The sequence below is a fragment of the Babylonia areolata genome, chromosome 7 (genome assembly GCF_041734735.1).
Source record: "Babylonia areolata isolate BAREFJ2019XMU chromosome 7, ASM4173473v1, whole genome shotgun sequence".
NCBI lineage: Eukaryota > Metazoa > Mollusca > Gastropoda > Neogastropoda > Buccinidae > Babylonia > Babylonia areolata.
Window position 1 is genome coordinate 16,741,415 of NC_134882.1, and position 7,500 is coordinate 16,748,914.

Genomic DNA, 7,500 nt, shown 5'->3' on the forward strand with positions numbered 1-7,500 from the left:
AGCCTACTGTTTGAAATAAGACAGACAACAAAACAATGGTGGAAAGCCTACTGTTTGAAATAAGACAGACAACAAAACAATGGTGGAAAGCCTCCTATTTGAAATATGACAGACAACAAAACAATGGTGGAAAGCTACTGTTTGAAATAAGACAAACAACAAAACAATGGTGGAAAGCTACTGTTTGAAATAAGACAGACAACAGAACAATGGTGGAAAGCCTACTGTTTGAAATAAGACAGACGACAAAACAAACTGTGGAAAGCCTACTGTTTGAAATAAGACAGACAACAAAACAATGGTGGAAAGCCTACTGTTTGAAATAAGGCAGACAGCAAAACAATGGTGGAAAGCCTACTGTTTGAAATAAGACAGACAACAAAACAATGGTGGAAAGCCTACTGTTTGAAATAAGGCAGACAACAGAACAATGGTGGAAAGCCTACTGTTTGAAATAAGACAGACAACAAAACAATGGTGGAAAGCCTCCTATTTGAAATATAGACAACGAAACAATATTGGAAAGAAGGCTACTGTTTGAAATAAGACAGACAACAGAACAATGGTGGAAAGCCTACTGTTTGAAATAAGACAGACAACAAAACAATGGTGGAAAGCCTACTGTTTGAAATAAGACAGACAACAAAACAATGGTGGAAAGCCTACTGTTTGAAATAAGGCAGACAACAAAACAATGGTGGAAAGCCTACTGTTTGAAATAAGACAGACAACAAAACAATGGTGGAAAGCCTACTGTTTGAAATAAGACAGACAACAGAACAATGGTGGAAAGCCTCCTATTTGAAATATAGACAACGAAACAATATTGGAAAGAAGGCTACTGTTTGAAATAAGACAGACAACAGAACAATGGTGGAAAGCCTCCTATTTGAAATATGACAGACAACAAAACAATGGTGGAAAGCCTCCTATTTGAAATATGACAGACAACAAAACAATGGTGGAAAGCTACTGTTTGAAATAAGACAAACAACAAAACAATGGTGGAAAGCTACTGTTTGAAATAAGACAGACAACAGAACAATGGTGGAAAGCCTACTGTTTGAAATAAGACAGACGACAAAGCAAACTGTGGAAAGCCTACTGTTTGAAATAAGACAGACAACAAAACAATGGTGGAAAGCCTCCTATTTGAAATATGACAGACAACAAAACAATGGTGGAAAGCTACTGTTTGAAATAAGACAAACAACAAAACAATGGTGGAAAGCTACTGTTTGAAATAAGACAAACAACAAAACAATGGTGGAAAGTGTACTGTTTGAAATAAGACAGACAACAGAACAATGGTGGAAAGGCTACTGTTTGAAATAAGACAGACGACAAAACAAACTGTGGAAAGCCTACTGTTTGAAATAAGACAGACAACAAAACAATGGTGGAAAGCCTACTGTTTGAAATAAGACAGACAACAAAACAATGGTGGAAAGCCTCCTATTTGAAATATAGACAACGAAACAATATTGGAAAGAAGGCTACTGTTTGAAATAAGACAGACAACAGAACAATGGTGGAAAGCCTACTGTTTGAAATAAGACAGACAACAGAACAATGGTGGAAAGCCTACTGTTTGAAATAAGACAGACAACAAAACAATGGTGGAAAGCCTACTGTTTGAAATAAGGCAGACAACAGAACAATGGTGGAAAGGCTGCTGTTTGAAATAAGGCAGACAACAGAAAAATGGTGGAAAGGCTGCTGTTTGAAATAAGGCAGACAACAGAACAATGGTGGAAAGCCTACTGTCTGAAATATGACAGACAACAAAACAATGGTGGAAAGCCTACTGTTTGAAATATAGACAACGAAACAATATTGGAAAGAAGGCTACTGTTTGAAATAAGACAGACAACAGAACAATGGTGGAAAGCCTACTGTTTGAAATAAGGCAGACAACAAAACAATGGTGGAAAGCCTACTGTTTGAAATAAGGCAGACAACAAAACAATGGTGGAAAGCCTACTGTTTGAAATATAGACAGACAACAGAACAATGGTAGAAAGCCTACTGTTTGAAATAAGACAGACAACAGAACAACTGTGGAAAGCCTACTGTTTGAAATAAGACAAACAACAAAACAATGGTGGAAAGCCTACTGTTTTAAATAAGGCAGACAACAGAACAATGGTGGAAAGCCTACTGTTTGAAATAAGACAGACAACAGAACAATGGTGGAAAGCCTATTGTTTGAAATAAGACAGACAACAAAACAACTGGTGGAAAGCCTACTGTTTACAATAAGACAGACAACAAAACAACTGGTGGAAAGCCTACGGTTTGAAATAAGGCAGACAACAAAACAATGGTGGAAAGCCTACTGTTTGAAATATAGACAACGAAACAATAGTGGAAAGAGGCTACTGTTTGAAATAAGACAGACAACAAAACAATGGTGGAAAGCCTACTGTTTGAAATAAGGCAGACAACAAAACAATGGTAGAAAGCCTACTGTTTGAAATAAGGCAGACAACAAAACAACGGTGGAAAGGCCTACTGTCTGAAATAAGGCAGACAACAAAACAATGGTGGAAAGGCTGCTGTTTGAAATAAGACAGACAACAAAACAATGGTAGAAAGCCTACTGTTTGAAATAAGACAGACAACAAAACAATGGTGGAAAGCCTACTGTTTGAAATATAGACAACGAAACAATATTGGAAAGAAGGCTACTGTTTGAAATAAGACAGACAACAGAACAATGGTGGAAAGCCTAGTGTTTGAAATAAGACAGACAACAAAACAATGGTGGAAAGCCTACTGTTTGAAATAAGACAGACAACAAAACAATGGTGGAAAGCCTACTGTTTGAAATAAGACAGACAACAAAACAATGGTAGAAAGCCTACTGTTTGAAATAAGACAGACAACAAAACAATGGTGGAAAGCCTACTGTTTGAAATAAGACAGACGACAAAACAAACTGTGGAAAGGCTACTGTTTGAAATAAGACAGACAACAAAACAATGGTGGAAAGCCTCCTATTTGAAATATGACAGACAACAAAACAATGGTGGAAAGCTACTGTTTGAAATAAGACAAACAACAAAACAATGGTGGAAAGCTACTGTTTGAAATAAGACAGACAACAGAACAATGGTGGAAAGCCTACTGTTTGAAATAAGACAGACGACAAAACAAACTGTGGAAAGGCTACTGTTTGAAATAAGACAGACAACAAAACAATGGTGGAAAGCCTACTGTTTGAAATAAGGCAAACAACAAAACAATGGTGGAAAGCCTACTGTTTGAAATAAGGCAAACAACAAAACAATGGTGGAAAGCCTACTGTTTGAAATAAGGCAAACAACAAAACAATGGTGGAAAGCCTACTGTTTGAAATAAGGCACACAACAAAACAATGGTGGAAAGCCTACTGTTTGAAATAAGACAGACAACAAAACAATGGTGGAAAGCTACTGTTTGAAATAAGACAAACAACAAAACAATGGTGGAAAGCTACTGTTTGAAATAAGACAAACAACAAAACAATGGTGGAAAGCCTCCTATTTGAAATATAGACAACGAAACAACATTGGAAAGAAGGCTACTGTTTGAAATAAGACAGACAACAGAACAATGGTGGAAAGCCTACTGTTTGAAATAAGACAGACGACAAAACAAACTGTGGAAAGCCTACTGTTTGAAATAAGACAGACAACAAAACAATGGTGGAAAGCCTCCTATTTGAAATATAGACAACGAAACAACATTGGAAAGAAGGCTACTGTTTGAAATAAGACAGACAACAGAACAATGGTGGAAAGCCTACTGTTTGAAATAAGACAGACAACAAAACAATGGTGGAAAGCCTACTGTTTGAAATAAGGCAGACAACAGAACAATGGTGGAAAGGCTGCTGTTTGAAATAAGGCAGACAACAGAACAATGGTGGAAAGCCTACTGTTTGAAATAAGACAGACAACAGAACAATGGTGGAAAGCCTACTGTTTGAAATATAGACAACGAACAATATTGGAAAGAAGGCTACTGTTTGAAATAAGACAGACAACAGAACAATGGTGGAAAGCCTACTGTTTGAAATAAGACAGACAACAGAACAATGGTGGAAAGCCTACTGTTTGAAATAAGGCAGACAACAAAACAATGGTGGAAAGCCTACTGTTTGAAATAAGGCAGACAACAAAACAACGGTGGAAAGCCTACTGTTTGAAATTACGCAGACAACAGAACAATAGTGGAAAGCCTACTGTTTGAAATAAGGCACACAACAGAACAGTGGTGGAAAGCCTACTGTTTGAAATAAGGCAGACAACAAAACAATGGTGGAAAGCCTACTGTTTGAAATAAGGCAGACAACAAAACAATGGTGGAAAGCCTACTGTTTGAAATAAGGCAGACAACAAAACAATGGTGGAAAGTCTACTGTTTGAAATAAGACAGACAACAGAACAATGGTGGAAAGCCTACTGTTTGAAATAAGGCAGACAACAGAACAATGGTGGAAAGGCTGCTGTTTGAAATAAGGCAGACAACAGAAAAATGGTGGAAAGGCTGCTGTTTGAAATAAGACAGACAACAAAACAATTGTGGAAAGCCTACTGTTTGAAATAAGGCAGACAACAGAACAATGGTGGAAAGGCTACTGTTTGAAATAAGACAGACAACAAAACAATGGTGGAAAGCCTACTGTTTGAAATATAGACAACGAAACAATATTGGAAAGAAGGCTACTGTTTGAAATAAGACAGACAACAAAACAATGGTGGGAAGCCCTAATCGGAAAGACAAAGCTAAACAAAACTTGTGGAAAGGTCAACGCAAAATTAATCAAGGAAAGCTGTTATAAAAGATGAAGAAGAAAAAAACTAAACAGGGCAACACCAGTGTCAAGTCAGCTCAAACAAAACCTGGTGATAATTAACCAAAATCACCTGATTAACCATCAAACGAATGAAGCAAAAAGCAGGAACGGTGAAAAAAAAGAAAAAAAAAACACAATGTGTCCACTCGTTCGCAAACTCAGGGAGAAAATAAAAGCAATAACACGTTGTTGTTATTAGTTCCCCCCTGCTATGATTTTATATTTGTAACAGTTCGCAGACTTAAAAATGGGGAACCTATTTTTTTTCAGTGAACTAAATCATTTGAATGTAATGGCTCCCAAACTTTCGTTACTGTCTCCTCTTCTTTCTTCTTCTTCTTCTGCGTTCGTGGGCTTCAACTCCCACGTTCACTCGTATATACGCGAGTGGGCTTTTTACGTGTATGACCGTTTTTACCCCGCCATGTAGGCAGCCATACTCCGCTTTCGGGGGTGTGCATGCTGGGTATGTTCTTGTTTCCATAACCCACCGAACGCTGACATGGATTACAGGATCTTTAACGTGCGTATTTGATCTTATGCTTGCGTATACACACGAAGGGGGTTCAGGCACTAGCAGGTCTGCACATATGTTGACCTGGGAGATCGTAAAAATCTCCACCCTTTACCCACCAGGCGCCGTCACCGTGATTCGAACCCGGGACCCTCAGATCGAAAGTCCAACGCTTTAACCATTCGGCTATGGCGCCCGTCACTGTCTCCTCAATGACTGTTAATTGTGAAGCCAGGCAAAGCCGTGACATATCTGGCAAAACTGTCGCCACGTGCAGTGCGCAACCGCCTTCTAATATTTAAATCAAAACTCATGTACAATTCAACAGTTATCATTATCATTAGTAGTAGTAGTAGTAGCAGTAGTAGTAATAGTAGTAGTAGTATTGTTGTCATGATGATGATTATTAGAAGCGACAGAAATGAGTCGGCCACATGACATTTTGGTCTCCTACGTGTTGCGTGTCCTTGAATATTCCTTTCTCAAAACTTTTTATGCAAATCTTAGCTTATGATCGTTTGAGTTTGTGCGTGCCTATGTGTGCACGTGTTGAGTGTAGCTGTTATGTACGTATGTATGTTAAACTGTATGCATGCAGTGTGTGTGTGTGTGTGTGTGTGTGTGTGTGTGTGTGTGTGTGTGTGTGTGTGTGTGTGTGTCTTGTGTGTATGTGTATATGTGTGTGTGTGTGTGTGTGTGTGTGTGTGTGTGTTTAGTTTTTTTAGTCACATTTGGTGTTTGTATGTAACATTGATGTAATGTGTTACGTAAATAAAAGTGTTTTTGTAAAGCTCCTAGAGCACATTTCTGGATACTGTGCTATATAATTATCCGTTATTATTATAATCATCCTTATTGTCATCATTATTATGAAAATGAAATGAGGTTGTTAATGCACGCGCTTGCATTAAAAACAAGTCAGACTGGTCAATATTCTTCAAATAAACAATTTTTAGTTTCTTATTCCGTTCGAATGTATTTCCTGCGCTTGCTGCATGCGTACATTATTGTGTGATTACATGCAGAGATAAGCCCTCTCTCTCTCTCTCTCTTTCTATCTCTCTCTCCATTTTTGTCTGTGACCGTCGGACGTGTACACATCGCTCGTGTTCATACATGTGATTTGTCCCCGACTTAATCGTCGTACATAAAAAAAAAGAATACACAGGATTGTTCCTCTCAAGTGTGTGAATGTAGTGATGTGGTTTCCGTAACACATGTGTCATCACTGTGTGAGTATTTTGCAAAACTAGTGACGGGGAAAAAAATCTTCGAAACCATGAGGCAAGCCTTGCCACCATCGTTAAGGAGATCCAGATGTGTAAGCCAACTTGAGCAAACCTGTGAGTACTCCCCTACTCTCTCCTAGGCTGACACTTCCTAGAAACTAATCCCTTCTCCCAGCAACCTGCGCCAGACCACAGCATGTGATGATTAATTAGCTTCATCAACATGTATGGGGCCCGCCATGGCCATGGCTAGACTCTTACAAAGCATCATGATGCGGCAGTAGGATCCACAAACAAATACGTCTATGCGACCTACAACCAGGTCCATGGCACAAGACAGCATATTTCAACTGCACGGCATCACAAACATACAAGACACTCTGGACCCTATACAGAAGACATGCCACTGTGCGCGAGCGTACTTGCCATACTGGCGGTACACACTGTACCAAAGGTATGTTGTAGGTACGCTCCACAGGGCCTGTCCGCCACGTGGACAAACTATGGAGCCCACCACAAGCCCCACAGTGAGAGACAGGACTACGGTTTACTCACAACCACCATCGGACTTATATCAGTCCACCATTGAACTACGGGCTGGTTCCAAGAAAACTGTTAAAAATTCATATCTATTACACAACAGGCAAGATTCTTGTACAGGGGAAAGCGTGTGCGAACTGGGTGGACGATGAGTTCAACAAATTAAGAGCCATCGTCCACACATTGGCGATCAGTGCTGCCTGCCCCCCTGAGCACCTGTCAGTCGCCAATTTACGAGAGCCGGACCCTCCCACTGCAGCCTCCATCCTGACCAGCGGCACGACGTGTGCAGCGGAGGATGACGACAAACGGTGTATTGTCGTTGTCCCTCTTGACATGCCCTCCACACACACCAGCCGTGCAACCTGGAGATG

At 39.6% G+C, this 7,500-nt stretch overlaps 1 protein-coding gene across 2 annotated transcripts in view; it reads right to left on the bottom strand.

The window, feature by feature from the left end:
- Positions 1-7,500, bottom strand: part of LOC143283750 (glutamate receptor ionotropic, kainate 2-like) — a 128,549-nt gene that overhangs the window by 77,981 nt on the left and 43,068 nt on the right. The gene's annotated exons all lie outside the window — the stretch shown is intronic.